Here is a 17,683-nt window from a genome sequence, read left to right on the forward strand (position 1 = left end):
TATAAATAAGAGGTTTCGAAAAAAGAAATGAAAAACAAAATAGAAAAGTGAAAAAGTCATGAAAAATCCAAAAATGAGCTACTTGTGTTGTATATATTTGTTTGTTGTCAAGAAAAAGAAAAAGGTAAGAAACACTCCTACTAATCATTTAGAGGGGTAGAAAAAGCCGTTGCTAAATAAAAGGGCAATTTGATGTTTTTCCAAATTGAGTCGGGTTTACACAATTTTTGCATGGCTTGGGAAACCGAGTTTTTGTTAGGGTTTAGACGTTACCATTTGTTGAAATAAGAGGAGTATTTTCAAATTTTTCCAATTTGAGTTGGGTTTATGCAATTTTTGCATAGTTTTGGTCATCCATGCTATGTTAGGGCAGACGTGTCTCATGTGTTGCAATAAGAAATGGGTTACTATGTGTCGGCAATTCTTGATTTGAACTCCACATATCAAAACGGTGCTTGCACCAATCCTGTTTTGTCCTACTCCCTAGCCCCGTTACAACCCTTGTTTCATATTGTGTGCATTGTACCATTGTTTGCATTTCATTGGACATAGGACGGTCTTACACATTAGATTGCGGGCACGCTTTTGCTAGTCGAGTTAGGAGAGTGATTTTGGTTACTATTGTCACAAAAATCATCTTGTTCCTTCATTGAGTGATGAGTGAAAATCGTGAGGATGTCGTTGCCTAGGTCCCCTTAGTCATGGGCCTTTTGGTTGAATCTCGTGTCGGTTTTGTAATTCTCGGTGGACTTGCCTACTTCCTCTTACCCCGCTCTTGGATGTGTTTCTTGAGCATTGGTCACACTAGGGTTGCTTGAGCCATGCGTAGGGGGTTGGAACCTCCGTTGGAACTTCTGAGACGGTACTCCCGACCAAGACCGTGTTTTGTTGTTTAAAATTCCGGCCACTTAGATGAGGAAAGTGGACCATTTTGTTAGATGCATTCTATTGTTTGAATACATGCTTTTACGATAGATGCATCGCAGTTTTTAGCAAGACCCAACTTGCCTTGCAATAGGGCACTCTTCCCTCATGGGTGTCAAATTGTGAGTTGAAGGGGCATTAAGTGCGCTAATACTCATTCGGATATTATTAGTAGATTGTTTGAGTGATGCTTATATTGTGTATACACTATTGATGACCACCATAGTAGTGTCTTTTGCATTGATTTTGGACTTACTCGAGGACGAGTAATGTTCAAGTGTGGGGAGGTTTGATATATGATTTATTTGCACCGAATTTTCCTTTTTCTTTTACGCATTCCGACCCATATCGAGTCGGTTTTGTATGCCTTTCCTTGTATTTTATGCCGAATTCCCGTATCTGTGATTAGGTGTACCCTCTTGCAGGAATCAAGTCGAGTATAGAGGAACTGGGGCAAGGAAGGCATTTTAATGCCTTTACATGAAGAAAAGGGAGATAAGGATCTGAGTGTAGTCCTTTACCGGCAGGCCGGCAACCGGCCAACCGGCAGGGGGCACTGCTGTGAGGAGAAAAGGAGGAAAAGAAGCCAAGAGATGTTCTCTGCCGACAGGCCGGCAGTCGGCCCACCGGCAGGGAACACAAGCCCATACTTAGATGTTTTTGAAGAAGTCTTTTTGAGCTAAAAAATGAGAGACTCGCTGCCGCCAAGGCTAGCCGGCACCCGGCCAGCCGGCACAGAGCAGCAAGAATGTAGAAGTGAAGGAAAAAGTCGAAGTAGAGGTATCCTCTGTCGGCAGGCCGGCAGCCGGCCTACCGGTAGAGAATAACAACAGATCTATTTTACAATGAAAATCCAAGTGACGCTGCCGGTTGGGGTAGCCGGCAGCCGGCCCGCCGCCACAGGGTGGCGCTACACGCATATTGGGCTTTTTCTCATTTTCTCCTTTAATCCAATGAAACACTGTATATACCCCTTCCCTAATCAATTGTAAACACAACCCTAGATCTGAAACCTTTCCCTAATTATTGTAATCTTTCCTTAATTAAAACATTAATCTTTCCATAATTATTATTAATCACTTAGTAAAATTAGTTAGTATTAGTAATTATCAATTGTTTACATTTGGTTTTGGGGATTGTATTGGGAGATTTTGGAGGATTTCCTTCATTTATTCAATCAAAGCAGTCATCTTTACTCTTGTTGGTACATCTCTTCTCTTATTTACTTGATTAATCAATTGTTTACATTTTATATTGTCTTTTATAATTGCTGGAACCTTTACTATGTCATCTCTTTTTGCTATTTGTTCTTTTCCATTTATTTGCTTGAACAATTTGAACATGAGTGAGTAGTAACCCTTCTTGGGTTTAGGGGGAGTCTTAATGGGATTATTGGTCATGATAGTTTGTTTATTTGGAGTCTTTGGTGAAGTGTTTGTCTTTCTTAGTAATGCACATAAGGTGTTTGATGATTTGTGTGAGTGAGAACTTTTGCTTTTTTGTCATAGTTGCTTAATTCCTCCATTAAATGAGAGTTTGTGGTGGTCTTGTTACATGCTTTAGAATGGTGTGTTGCTTAATGAGAGTTGGTAATCACCTTTAGGATAATTAAGAGATTGATTTCCATCCTAGGATAAACCCTCATCATAGACTCCTTGAATCGACTTGTTTGCCCATAAACCATTTAGATAAACCCGAAAACCCTAGCCTTTAATCAATCGAATACATCTTTCCTTAATCGTTTGTTTAGTTGCATCAAGTAGTTTAAATCAAACTCCTTTTCTTTGAATTTTGACTAGACTAGACTCTTATTTAGACTAAGTAGAAACCCCTCCATCCTTGTAGTTCGACCCCGATTTACGCACTAAATTGGGTTATATATTGTTGGTGATAAGAGACTTGACCCTATCATTAAATCTTACTCAACAAAAAACCAGAACGCCCTGCGTCTCGCAACATAGGAAATAGAAGGGTCTTCCCTATTTATAAATCGGTCAATAAAATCAAACATGCGGACTCCTTTTTAGGTTACAAGACGGTCAACCTCAGCCTTGGTCAATCCAAGCAAGTCTCTGAATTTAGTTTTATATCCTTGAGAGCTAAAAGGTATAACGGGTAGACTCTCTGGGTCCCATCCTCCAATAGCTGCTATTTCTTTAGGTAAAGGACAAATATTGCCTCCAGGAAAGGCGAATACATGAAAATTTGGGTCCCACTAATCGAGATAGGCATCCAAGAAAGGTTTCACAATCTTCACTAATTTGAGACTCAAGATTGATCCCAAATTAAAAGCACACATGTCATGTTTCTTAACATTTGTGAACTCATTCGTCCACTCCTTGAGACGGTTTTTGAAAGCGTCCATGATTTTGAAATTTTTTATGAAGATAAGGGAGTATTTATGAGATGGACGGAATAAAGATTGAGGAATTGTGTGAATTAAAGCTTCCCCGAGATCTCTATTTATACTAAACGCAATTTCCTAATTTCTGTCGAGGTCTGACAAACTGGGGAAATGGCTATAATTTCCTATTCCTATAGGTTATTTTTTTGGTAATTCCGTCAAATTACAAATTTTGTATTTCTCAATTCTTTCCGGGCACGCTATTCGAGACGAACACGACATTTTCGCCAAACGAGCACACTTACCCATTTTATTTTCTTTTCTTTTTTAGGGGAATCATTTCACTCCTCATTTCACACTTATACATTCCTTTTTATGTTTTTTTTAGGGGGTAGCCCTCCCTACTGTCCGGTCATTTTTTCCAGTCATTTTCGCTCATTTCTGGGCATTTTCGGTCATTTTTTGCTCATTTACGGACACTTTTTCACTTTTTCTCATTTTGCCCTAATTTACGCCACCTATGTGCTATGTGTTCTACGTGTAAATTCTGTGTAAATTTCGGCAGCATGACGGCGCAAACCATCATCTACCAAACCTGTTTTTAAGCTAACCTGCAGGAACAACAAACAAGCAGTAGAAAAGGCACTCAGGCCATCATATATACAACCAAAACGCAATATGTACATTAAACTGGGGGCTCTCGCCCAAAACAGGTCCGAAAAGTCCAAAATGAAGTCCGAAATGTACAAAGTATATACAAGACAACAACAAAATGGAAAAGCAGCTACTCCAGGTCACCACTCAACTCAGCTACGGTCTCCTCAAGAGCAACGATCTCAGCATCTCGGATCTCCAACTCCCTCAACAGGCGAGCGGTCTCCTCCTGGGACTGCACCAGCTTGCGCTCCAGGTCACGCTCCCTCTGCAAGTGATGAAGAAATGCCTCATTACAATCATTTCATTCAACCATTTCAAGCAAAGCGCGAGAAATTGCAATAAAATTCAAAGTAAAGGGAATGAGAGGTTCTTACCTGTCGTCCTCGGCCACCAGCAAGTGCCTCAATGGCCGTCGCCCGCAGCCGGTTGGCCATCCTCCCTAACGCCACATGCTGAGACGGTGCCACCTGCATTTCAATAAACAAAAAGTTTTCAAAAAAGAACGAATGCATTCTTATGCAATAAACAAATGTATTCTTATGAAATATAGACAACTAAAGACAGCCGAAGCTGGGGGCTTACCCTCCTCACTAAGTGCTGCCACTCCTCCAGGCCAACATCTGTCACCTCCTCGCCGAAGTCACGGATCTGTGAGATCGTCGTCATCCCCGCCGCATCGGTGTACTCAAGTGTCTCTGGGTACGCTGGGGGCTGGACGCCTGCCACCTCGATCACCTGCGAAGTTCAAATGAATTCTTTATTCGACGATCATTCGTCAGTTTGTAAAAACTATTCAAAAAGGGAAAGTAAAATACTTACCACGATCGGTCAGTACGCCAACCTCTGGGGAACAAACAGAGAGTACTCCTCACCAGGAAGGAGAAGGGCGTCACCGCCAACGTCCGCCAAGTCAGCCTCTCTCTCGGCGTCCGAAGGCTCCCTAAACATCATCCGTGGAGGATCGACGGGAATCGTGAAAGTGTCACGAGAGCACTGACGAGTCAAATGCTTGCCCAGGTACCACACTGGTCCCATGGACGTCCTCAACAACAACCGACTCGAGCACCTAGGTCAAAGGACCTCAGCCACGAACGCCGGAGTTTCAGGGTACTCCACCCAAGGTCTAGGCACCCCCTAAAGCAAGCAAAAGAAAGGTCATTCCTATGATCGGCTCTAAACGAGAAAGGGGGTCATTCCTATGATTGCTCCTATATAAAATAACAAAGAAGAAAAGTAATCAAAGGTACTTACGTCGCTCAACTTCAGGGCATTCACGCCTCATCGAGAAACGTAGTAAGAAGAGCGCTGGCTCTTACTATGACCCACCACCTAGTCCCTCACGACAGGGTAAGCCCTCTGCTCAGGCTCCATCCTCTTTGGCGCAAAGCCCGAAAAGTAGGAGTACACCCACGCCTGCAAAATAAGATAATCAATGATGATCTTTCACAATTCGATAAGAACTAGAAATAAAAGAAGAAATAATGAAGGTTCATACCTCCAACAAGAGTCCAGGACGACAGTAGCAGGAGAAGTCCCCTTCTCCATCAGCTCGGGATGAACCATGGCCTTCATGTAGCGATTGAGGACCGCAAAGCCAGGAGTAACCCAGTCCCACCGACCTAGGTCACTCAAGTCTGAAAGGAACGGAAGAAGCTTCATCGACAGCCTCTCCCCCTTATATATCTGAGGTAAAGCGAAGACAAGAGCCACTAGAGGCACAAACGAGCCCTCTGCTCAGTAGTGCAAGCAAGAGGAGCCACCTTCCTCCCATCCATCATCACCGTCGTCGGGGTCCTACCCGCGAAGTAGTTCCTGACGTAAGTACTCGGCACAAACCCGGGAACGGTGGCAGCACCCGCCGCCAGGTTCTAGCTGATCAGCCTCCTCGCCTTGGCTGAATCTACTCTCATGGCCGTCGACGGCCACGCTAAGACCTCCTCTCCACACGGCAGCCCAGAGATCATGCCGTAGTCCTCCAGAGTGACCCTGACCTCTCTAAAAGTTATGTGAAGGGTCGAGGTCGTGTCCCAGTACCGATCAAGGAAAGCTCGAATCAGGCAAAGGTTGGCCCGAATCTTCCTCTCCTTGATCACCCTCCACGCTCCCACCAAAGCTCCGAAGGCTCCCAGCTCGATGATGGCCTTCTCCTCCTCCGTCAGTCTCTCGTAGGCCTCCATGATCGTCGTGTAGCCGGAAAAGGACCTCAAGTTCCCGGCATCCTGTATCAATCCAGGTCAAATGCTATCTTTAGCGCAAGACCAACGAGAAATGAAACGACAAGTGAATAAGGAAAGGAAATAAGGAAACGACAAGTTCAAGACTTACCAAACTCCTCGCCGTCCTGTAAGACAGGTGGCTCTCTGCTTCCCAAATGAGATGTCTGCCATCCTATTTCTTAGCCCACTCAGGTGCCCCCGCTAGCTGGCGACCACCACGTCCTACGTTGGCCCGCCTCGGGACCTCCTCCTCAACAACCTCCTCAACTACCTCCTCGACCACCTCCTCAAGAGTGAGAGAAGGGTCAAAGTCGATGTCCACGTCCATGGGAGCCCTCCCTGACGTAGAAGGAACGTCACCGGAAAAATTAAAGTAAATTAGGCCGCGCCAAATGATGACAAGCCTCGGTGAGGGTTGTTTCAAGCCCTTTAAGCCCCGAAAACGGCCTTTTCCCGCCATCTTTGGCCATTTCTCTCGAAACCCGACCACTCATGAGGTAAATTGGTCAAGTCAAGTCTAAGTTCAAGCCTAGTTACGGGTTTGAGTCGAAATTTCGGCAGCATTTCGCTATAATAGCAATCATGCTCAAGAAAAGTGTCCTGAGAAAGCTGTCACAAATCCAAACTCCGACATGGTAGGAAGTTTACCCATTACACAAGGGTTCCAAAAACCAAATTTTATCAAAACTGGACAATCCTAAAGGCATTTTCGAAGCAATTTTCGAAACAGTTGAGAAACCGTCTCAATTTCACTCAAATGCTCAATACTTGACGAAAATTCAAAAAGAATGCATGGTTATGTTCCTAACATTGACAATTATCCATTTCCAATGTCAATTTTACAAGGCAAATTCATTTGGGGGAAAAGCCCCAAATTTTCGACATATTGGGTTTAAAAACCCTAATTTCTTCGATCAAAAATCAAGCAAAATCAAGAATTAAAAGCTAGAATGAGACGCATACCTCTATTGGTCATGATTAATGGAGTGGATTGATCAAATTTTGATGGAAAATGGTTGGAATTTGAGAGAGTTTAAATAAGAATTGTGCTTTGTTATTATGAATAAACACGGTTTTTAGTCGAGTTTTTACTCAGACAGGGACGAGCTTGGGAAAGGACGCAACACCTGCTGCGCCTCTTCCAAGAGTCGCACCTCTTGCTGTGCCACTTCCCCAGCTCCCTTCCAGCTCAATTTTCAAAAGTTCGTTACAAGTTAGTTGTTTGTGGGCCCATCTTTGGCGCGCCTCTTCTCCAACACCATATATCATATATTCGGTTTTTTTGGACATTTACCCTTTTTGTCCGGACCCGTATTTTATCTTCATGGAGACTGTGAACCGTCGCAGTATTTTATCAGCCCGCATTTTTATCAGAAGCAAACTGCGAACCGTCGCAGTATTTTATCTTTTCATCAGGATTTCGCTTACAGCAACGAGCGGATTTCCCAAGGTGTTGAGACACACCTTCATTGACATCTTATTATTTTCCCGCCGAGAGTTCATGACAGCCGATTGCACTTCTCGAGAGATGGAGTTTGTTTGGAAGCAGACACAAGCAGATTCCCAGAAATGATTCAATCCAGACAGAATCATCAGCATATTCCCCGACGAGAGTTCGCTTGAGACCGACGCAAGCAGCTTCCCCCAGCAGTTCTTACCGACGTCCTACTGTCCTCCATTTGTTCCAAGAAAGAAGTCTCAGGTATGATTTCTTCTTATGGCTGGCGAGCCTCCTTACGTAGTCTAATGGACTTTAAATGACCCTCTCCGATAGTCGACAGACTCTAAAATGTTCCCGACAACAGGTCCTTGTCTCAGACCCCTTGAGCCGCCTCGCGTCGCCATAGTCGTCAGGTTGTAATCTTCGATTGACCTGATGGCTATACTTTGACTTTCGCCTTGTCCAAGACTCAGTCAAAGTGGGGCCTCTGTAGATACCTCATTTCTGTACCTCCCGCAAGCCACCCGGTGATGATTGGGCCGCATGTTTGGTACACGGAACGATTTATGATAGTTCGTAAGTTTACCGTTAAGTGATAGTTCAAATACTTGTGTCTACCCCTCGGTTGTCATCTACGCGCCGATACGATCGTTTTGACAGTAATTAGAGTTCATTTGGAGTCCGGGTCAAAAACCGCTTCATTTTCTAATAAACCGTTTAAAATGCCGAGTCGGAATGTCCTGAAATATTCCGGATATTTTTATTCCATAAATTAATTTTATTTCTTTTGGTAAAATATATCCCGAAAATCTTATTTTAAGGAATAAGGAAGTTGAGATCCACCGCAATTCCATAAAGGAAACGCGGAAATCTTTCTTCCGCAGGAGGAAACCACTGGGGAAATGACGCAGCAATTTGAAGGATCGCAGCAGCTGTTGTGCCTCTTCCCCAGCTCTTTTCCGCGTATTTTCAGATTTTTCCGTAATTTGTTTCCAAAGTTTGAGTCATTCCATAACTCTCCATATTTTTTAGTATAAATAGGGACCTTCGTTCCACATATTTTTCACGAGAATGTCCGCCCTTCTCTTTTCCCTTTGCATTCTAAGACCGTGCTCTAAGCTTTTGACGTCTACGTGCTTGATCAATCGACCACCTAAGCTCAGATCATTCTGAGTACCAGTCACGTTGCATGACCGACCAATTTGACCACTACACATCAATCAATTTAATCTAAATCCTCTTGCGAGGGCACTTTCTACATACATTCGAGTCGAGCAATCACTAAAACGTTAACTTAGTTAATCTCATTTCGTCAAACATGTAAGTCTGAGGGTGTAAATCCCATCTTTTATTATTTTATTTTATTTTTGTATCAATTAATGTAAAATTTACGTCAAAAGTATGTTTAAAATCGACTTATAAAACGGATCAGCAGTAACCTGACGTCGAGAAGAAACGCAGCAACTACTGCGCCTCTTCGAAGAGTCGCAGCATCTGTTGCGCCTCTTCCAGAGGCTGCCGCAGTTCTTGCCTTTCTTCTTCTTCCTCGGTTGATTTCGTCCCTTTTTCTTTCTTCCATTCATATATAATAGATTTTTAATACATCCTAATAATAATTATGCTTTATTTTACGGTTTAAATCCCCTATAATTAATATTTGCGGGTTTTCGCCATTAAATCAATCCCGGAATTTTTGAGACTCGATTTGTTCATATCAAATTTCAGAGATTTGCCTTTGTACTTATTTTTACCGTTTATTTTCGATTTGTCTAGTTCTTTCAATCGTTTCCGTCTTCATAAATTTAACCTAGTTTGACCTAACTCGTTTTAATTCGCCTTTAATTAGTTTTAATCCGTTTTAATTTGTTTTTATCGCTTTTATGACGATTCATATGTAAATTAATACGCTAAATCACTTTCATCCGAGTCAAACATGAATAATCAACCATTAAACACATGAACGAATGTAACAACTCGCAGTTCTGACTTCACAGCCAAAACTCACCTCAGGAACAGATGCAGTGACCACTGCGCCTCTTCCATGGGACGCAGAAATGTTGCGCCTGTTCCGGGGTGATTTCTGTCTCCGAACTTCTGTTTTTGCTTTGACCTAATTTTTTAATTACGCAATTAATCGACTATTAATCGTAATATCACCTTTAATCTGTCCATATTTTCTAACCTTTATTTTTTTTCCTTTCTTTTCTCAAATAGTCCGTCGTAAGTATATTTTTGACGTAAATCATTAAATCGTTGTAATTTATTGTAATTTTAATTATCGCAATTTATTTACTGTATTTTATTATGGATGATTCATTTACTTGTTCTTCACATGGAATCAATCCTAAACCCTAATTTGACATTAATGAGTGCTAAATTATATGTTCACCGACTTAGTTAATTCTCACATGCTAGGATCAAAACGTTGGATGTTGCATTGCATGCATATAATCGACGGCATATCGAGTATGAACGATTTTCCTAATCATTAGTAGAGGCTGCTATCGAGGCGGACGGGATTAGGTGTTCAGTAAAAGGACTTCCTAATACGTACCCTCACCTCTTACTCCAGATCTCTATGAACATCCGTGTTCATTGACATCCACGAGAATCATTCTAGATATAGAATGCTAAGGGTAACGAGTTCTTAGTGTTCATGTCACTACTTTGTGTCTTGACATGACAGAGTATTGAATCGCCCAATTTCCCATAAAAATTGGTGGCAACTCCACAAATGCAAACGCTTGTTCCCAAGCGCCCCCGTGTCCATAGACATAATAAACAACCAACAATAATTCAACAATAACAATTTACACATCCAGTAATCCATTCAATTCCACAAAAGACGAGTTGAGTAGTTATCCTACCTTTTAGCAAATCCGCGCACACAAGCCAATTAGTAATAATCTTCTACAAAGCCGGATCCTACAATTATAATACATATATCATTAATTAATATTAAATTAATTAACTTATTAGCTACTACAACGTACCACTTAATTAACCAAATTAGTAAACCAACGTTTGTCTCTTACAAAGTCATGTGCCATTCTGCCCCACTATACTAATCATACTGTCATCATGGTCACATGATACCACCTATCAAACAAGAGTATTTAACTAATTTTATATTAACCATTACCAATATTCGTATTCATCAACACAACATCTCGCCTCTCCTTCTCCCTCACAATATCCTACCATTCCATTCTCCTTCGTCCCCACTGAACCCAACAACACAGCAGCCCCACACTTCCCGAAACTTACCCGACTACACGAGTTCAGCACCAATGTTGATGCACAATGCCAATCTCTCAATCTCTCGGCCAAAGCAGGGGTAAAAGAAAGGCGTCGCCGCAACCACAATGGATTAATCGGAAAACACCATAGCTACTGTTCCTCACACCAACCCGACTCGCTTCCTGAACCTCGTGCGCTAACTCGAACTACCCAAGACACACGGTCTCAGCGAACCTCCACCGAAACCGTACTCAAAACAGACTAGGCCTCATGGCCAGCCCTCGGACACCACCCAGACGGCCAGACACACGCCTATAAAACTAAAGGACGAGCTCTAGACACCGCTGACGGGTCCATCCCTTCACCGAGGCCACCATGACACCCCGACATTAATACCGACTTCAAACGAATCCAATATACTATGTTATAATAAAAATAAACGCACCTCACCTTCTTTAATCAAAGAACGGTAAAGATGGAATTAGCGATGGTAGGAGAATCGAACGATGATGACGATGGTATGGTGATGATGATGACACGAGTTGCATGATGATAAAAGTTGGACTCGGTTTCTACCGTAACTCAACTCTCCCTTCTTGCCTTTCCTTAATAATTACGTGTGTGTTTGGCCTAGCTTGAAAAAGTGTTTTTGGCCTCAAAAACACTTTTTGGCCAAACATATTATTTTCTAAAAGTTAAAAAAAAAATCTCAAAAGCTAAAATTCCATATTTTCGCCTAGAAATAAAAGACGATTTGTTGTTCTTTTTTGCGCTTTTGAAAAATTAAACTTGAAAAGCAAAAACCCATTTTTGAGAATCGAGGCCAAACAATAATATAAAATAATATAAAATAATAGGTATAATTTTATTTGTTTGTGTACCAATTTCCGAAAACCTGACTTGTCTACTAGCCAAACATCGACCCTTATTTCCTTAATCTAATTAATGATATCTCTCTAATAAATATATTAATCTAATTTTATAAATGAGGCGGGTATTACAATCTTCTCTTCTAAAAAGGAACTTCGTCTTCGAAGTTCGCTCATACTATCCAACACTCGAAAATCTCACATACACTACACTATGCATTGTAACTTGACCACAATAAACAACAAACAGTAACCAAATTATTTAAAGAACATAATAGCGAAATTTTTGTGGTATCACATTCTACCTCCCTTAATATGAACTTCGCCACAAAGTTCTTACTTACACTGAACACATACTAACTTTATTTATTCAAATGTGCTCAAGTTTCAGCTCATTACTCCGTCTTACACATTAGTCCGTCTCATAATATAATAATCCATAGTAACCAGATATCGTATTCTCATCGTCGACCCTAAGCCAAGGACAAGGGGTGAGTGAACTGGCGGATAAGACCGTGAAACAATACTTCCATCTCAATGTCGATTTCAAACTCAAAGAACTCAATAACCATGGTCGCACTTGACCGTAAAAATAACTCGGCTCAAAGGCCCCATAACTCATAACTCAATACCAATAACCAATTTCCATCTCAATTTCAATATCGATATTGTCAAAGGTTCAAAGAACTGTGCTCAACACTTAGAGTAAAACTCTAAGCTACTCACCCACGAGTCAAGGACAAAAGGCTGTGACAACGAAAACAAGATATGAAGATCCAATATCTCAATTTGTATATAATCTGAGTGGCGTCATTAACTTAAATAGTATGCTCGACAAAATCTGCATCACGGTTTTTTTGTTGTGGTCAATCCATTACCTAATCCTTTGACGGCCATTATCATCCATATACACAATATCCCATTCCCATCTCATAGTCATTTATTAGGAATAAAAACTAATCTCATCGTACTTCACTTACTCAAAATCAAACAGTTGTAATAAATTTTTAATTATCCCACAAAGCAATCCCATAACTCGTACAAAGGCTACATCAAACTCCACCTATCTAGAATGCAGGCACAAGATAAAATATGTAATACTAATCTACTATGTATAATATTGAACAACAATCATAATTATTCACCATCTATAATCACGTTTATAACAAAACGATAGATAAAAGCTATTAGGGACAAAATATCACTTATTTGCATGACTGACGTGGCAGAAGATTATTAGTAGATGGAAAGGGGAAGGGATCGCTGACGTGGCGCAAGGAGAGCCGCAAGATCAAAAAGCAAACAAACACAAATGGGCCAAGGTAAAAACACACGTGCAAAAGAGGAAAGAAATTGAGTCAATAACCAACCCCTATTCTTTAGGGAGTTGACCTGATATTCAAGAACGAAGCGGCGGTGAAAAAAAACCCTAAGTCCGATTAAAGCGGTATATAAACGAGAGGAGGGCAACGCTCAAAGGGCATTCGAAAATTACCTCAAGCAACGCATCATTCCTCAAAATTCCCGTCTACACTTGGCAATAATTCTCTAGCAAAATAATTATATTTCCTTACTTGCATATTAAACCTTGATTATAGTGAAAAGTTGGTGGGATTTCGACTCCCCCCAAGGTTGTTCCCACACCGGGTTTTTCGCGTCACCAAAAATCCCCCGTGTCATTCTCTTTCATTTCGTCTTTTCTTCGTTCATTGTTATTATTGCATCCAAATCATAATTGGCATTAGATTAATCACTATCACTCACATAATTAATTCGTAACCGGTAAATTTTTACCAAAACAGTTTGGCGCCCACCGTGGGGCCTAGTGATCATTTTCTATAGCCAAGTCTCGCAAAATCCCAACAGTGTCGCCATGTCCGGAACCAGGCCCGATTCCTTCCAAAGGCGACGAGCATGTCGGCCCGTCTTACCGGAGCAGGACCTACTTCTGTATCCGCATGATCAGTCAGTGCATCCCCAGCGTCCAGTCAGATGATCCCTGTCAGCATGTCGACCAGAGCCATACCCAGACTCAGAAGCCACCGCAGATACCCAAGGCAGCAGGCGCACCCAGCCAATCCAGGTCCAGCGGGGAGAGCCGCCCCAGCAGAGGTGAAGCTGCATCCAGAAGCCCGATCCAGGAGGGATCAGGAGCAGAAGTTCTCAGAAGCAGAGGATCACCAACGCTTGATTCGACGCAGGTGATGATTCACGGGATGGACACTCTGCGTCAGGCCGTTGAGAATCTGAGGAAGGAAAATCAGAACCTGATTACACAGATCGTGACAGCAGTCTAGACCAAGCCAACATCAGCACCAGAGGCTCCGACCAGAACCAGTGGTGGAGGATCGAGTCGATCAATTCCGTCAGAACTAGTCACCAGACTAAACCTTGTAGGAGTAGCACCCAATGAACCAATTGAGCCCAGAGGATTGGGATGCCTATCATTTGATAACCCATCCAGCCTGCAGCAAACATCAGGTCATGCTTTGTTTAGCACTCTGTCAGGATCTGACTTTCCGCCTTTTTCAGGTACCCCCGCACACCAGACGTCAGGATGGCAATCTGGACCCGTCATCAACGCAGCAGCTCCATCCTGCGGCCATTTCACCAGTGGAGCCTAGATCGGAGGACCACAACAGACACCAGGATGGCAGCCTGGATCCATAATCAGTGCCACCCCAGTAGCCAGTCACCCAGCACCAGGCCAATTTTCTGGAGTGCCCTAGCTAGGAGGTACACCTGCTGGTTCCTTCCCGCCTGTTTCTAACCCTCTTGTAGGAGCAGGTAACTCGCTGGAGCAGCAGTACCAAGAGCTAAGGGAGCTGATGTACATGATACCAGGTGTAGCCCGTCCGTTGGAGAAGGTAGCCTGAGACAGCTACGCAGACTCACTGATGCGTGTCATTTATATGATGTTTTACATCCCATTTTACACACATTTCAGAGCTCATTCTTGTAGTTTATGCTACATTTCTCCCTATTTCCGTCTACTTCCGTATTTTGTACATTATTGCAGAAATGTGAAGAATTCAACGGGAAATCAAGCTAAATCCGTCCCCGAGTAATCTGCATTGCAAATGACGTAAAGGAATCACTTAAGGAACGAGCTTGGTGCGCAATCCCAGGCCCAAAAGACAAGTCCACGAGTTTTAAGAAGTCAAGTAGCAGCTCAAGTAGTCGATCGACCATCACCCTCGGTCGATCGACCAATGTTCGGGTTCGAAGCCACTTTGTTCATTCTTTGAGTGGTCGATCGACCACCTACCTTAGTCGATCGACCAGGTGCTATTCCAGGGCGAGAATTAAAAGACCGTGAATCTTGAAGCCCAAAGTTATGCTAGGTTTAGGAAATAAAGTTACGTTAGTTACTATATAACGTAACCTAGAAACATTCAATCATCATCAAGTTATTATTCATTTTTCATTCAAAGTTTTATTCAAGAATTTAGATTAAGTTTTCGCATACGGTTCTTGATAGTTAGGGTTTGGGATTGTTGAGCATTGGATTTTCGGTTCTTAATAACTAATCTTTCCTCTGCAATTCGGTATTCTTCTGCCCTAACTATAGTTCATCTTTATTTTATCAATAGTTTAGAAATGCTAAGTAGATTCCCGCAACCGTTATCATTGTTTATGTTAATTATTTATTTTACTGTTTTAAGCATGAATTCAGTAGTTAGCTTTATCGTTTATGTTGTTGTTTCTACCCTTAGCATGAGTAGCTAATTCTATAGTGCTAGGATGTAGGCGATTTATGGCATAGGCGGCAATAGATTATACACGGACTGACCCGCGTGTTGGTCGATCGACCACCTTACCCGGTCGATCGACTGACCTCGTGAGGTTACCTTTCGTTTTATTTGATTTTAATTGTTGTATTTAACGAATCGAATGCATGCGACCAGTTAGATACCTAATTTATGACTGACCCAATAGATCGAAGGATAGGGTAAGTTGTTAGACCATCAATTGAATCAACTAAACTGTGCTAAGATCGAAAGATAGGTATAGTTTAGACCGTTAGTCACTTTTCAGAACGAAAGTTAGTATTAGTGATATTAGGGACCTATAGCGAGATCGAAAGATGCTATTTGTTAAGAGTGGACCGAGAGGACCTCTTTATTTCCCGCCTCACCCGTGTTGACTCGACCGACTTAGTTTGTCTTTGCCGCCGGAAGCTATAATGAACCGATCATCCTAGTACCCCTTCTTTATCTCATTAGACCGTTTTTTAGTTTTTTATCGATTCTTAGCTATAGACCATCTCAACTCAAACCCCCACAATTGTTACCTTAGACTGAATATAAATCAACTAGAATTTACATCTGCCTCCTTGTGGTTCGACTCTGTTACCACTAGCCTAGGTTAGTCTTAATAGGAATTACAAATTTTATCTTTGGTACTCACAACGACGGGTATCAAATTTTGGCGCCGTTCTTGGGGAGGCAATAGTCCTAATTTTAGTTGTTTTATTTTTAGTCTTTCTTAGTTTAAGGGACTTCTATTCCTTAAACTTTTCTTATATTCTTTTTGTAGTTTCCTCTTATGCGCAGGTCACGGGGTGGTGAACTAGTGCCATTTGACCCTGAGATAGAGAAATCTTTGCGCGAGTTGAGACGAACACAAAGAGTACTACCGAAGAGAGGAAGAGCCGAGTACTTTGTCAAGCTATTACGAGAACGATCTGTTCAAGAAGACTCACAGTCTTCACCGTTTCCACTTCTTGGTAGAGAGACAGATTCTTCTCCGAAAATTCTAGTCATGGCCGAGGAAGCAAGTATAGCTAGTCATTCTGAGCCGACAGCTGAAAACTTATATAAGGGGTTCGAATTACCAGGAGATGCCAGGAAGTTCGAACCAAAGCCTTCTTACATTAGCATGGTTGAGAAGAACCAGTTCGGGGGAGCTGCAAATGAAGTGCAGCAAAGCATATGGAGACCTTTATTGACTATTGCTGTTCCATACCCCCACCAGCTGGCGTGACCCAAGACCAGATCAAGGAGACCATGTTCATCTTCTCCCTTCGTGATGCTGCAAGGGAGTGGTATAAAGATTTGGACCGGACCGTTCATGGGATCACCGATTGGAATACCTTGGCATTGGCATTCTACAAGAAGTATTTTTCTGCTTCAAGGACGATTGCTATCAGAGCCCAAATCACGGGCTTTAAACAAGGGCCGGATGAGAATTTCCACGAAGCATGGGTCCGTTTTAAGAAGCTGGTGCGAACCATACCGCACCATGGGTTCGAAAAGTGGCGCTTGTGCAATCATTTCTACAATGGGTTGTACGACGATCGGAGGGCCATTTTGGATCTTTGCGACCAATGGACGATTCGCTGAAAATTTGGGAGCAACCAAGGGGTGGAAGATCATTGATGATCAAGCTACCCACAAGGCCGAGTATGGGAATTCTAGAGGGAACCGAGAGGAGAGTCTTGAATCTTCCTCTGTCGGCTGCGCGCTTGAGGCTCTTATTGCGAGATTTGACAAGTATGAGCTAGGAGGAGCCTCTAAAGGTGGGATGTACCAAGTCAATCTTTGTGTCGGACGGTCCCTTCGTGCAGTGAAAGGTGTGGAGCCGAGGGGCACGTTTCAAGAACCGCCTAGTCCCTTTGAATCTTGTCTTTGCCTTTCAACACTATAGGCAGACCAACACCTACTACGAGCCAACCCACCCAAACTTGAGTTGGAGGAGCCAAAATGTCCCGAATCCAACTCAAGCTCCGCTTCAGCAAAGCAGCAACCCTATGTGCCCCCTCATCAAAAGCAACAACAATATCAGAAACCTCCTTATATGCCGCAGCAGCAACAATCGCAGAATTCTGAATTTTCCAAGCTTAAGAACCTGTTGCTAAAGGAGTCCCAAGCAAGAGAGGCCGGGATGAAGCTACTAGAGAGCCAAATTGCTCAATTGGCTAGCAAAAGTAACACTCGAGCTCCCGGACACTTACCGACTCAACCTGAACAAAAGGAGACCCTAAATGTCA

This window comes from Silene latifolia, chromosome Y (genome assembly GCF_048544455.1).
Source record: "Silene latifolia isolate original U9 population chromosome Y, ASM4854445v1, whole genome shotgun sequence".
NCBI lineage: Eukaryota > Viridiplantae > Streptophyta > Magnoliopsida > Caryophyllales > Caryophyllaceae > Silene > Silene latifolia.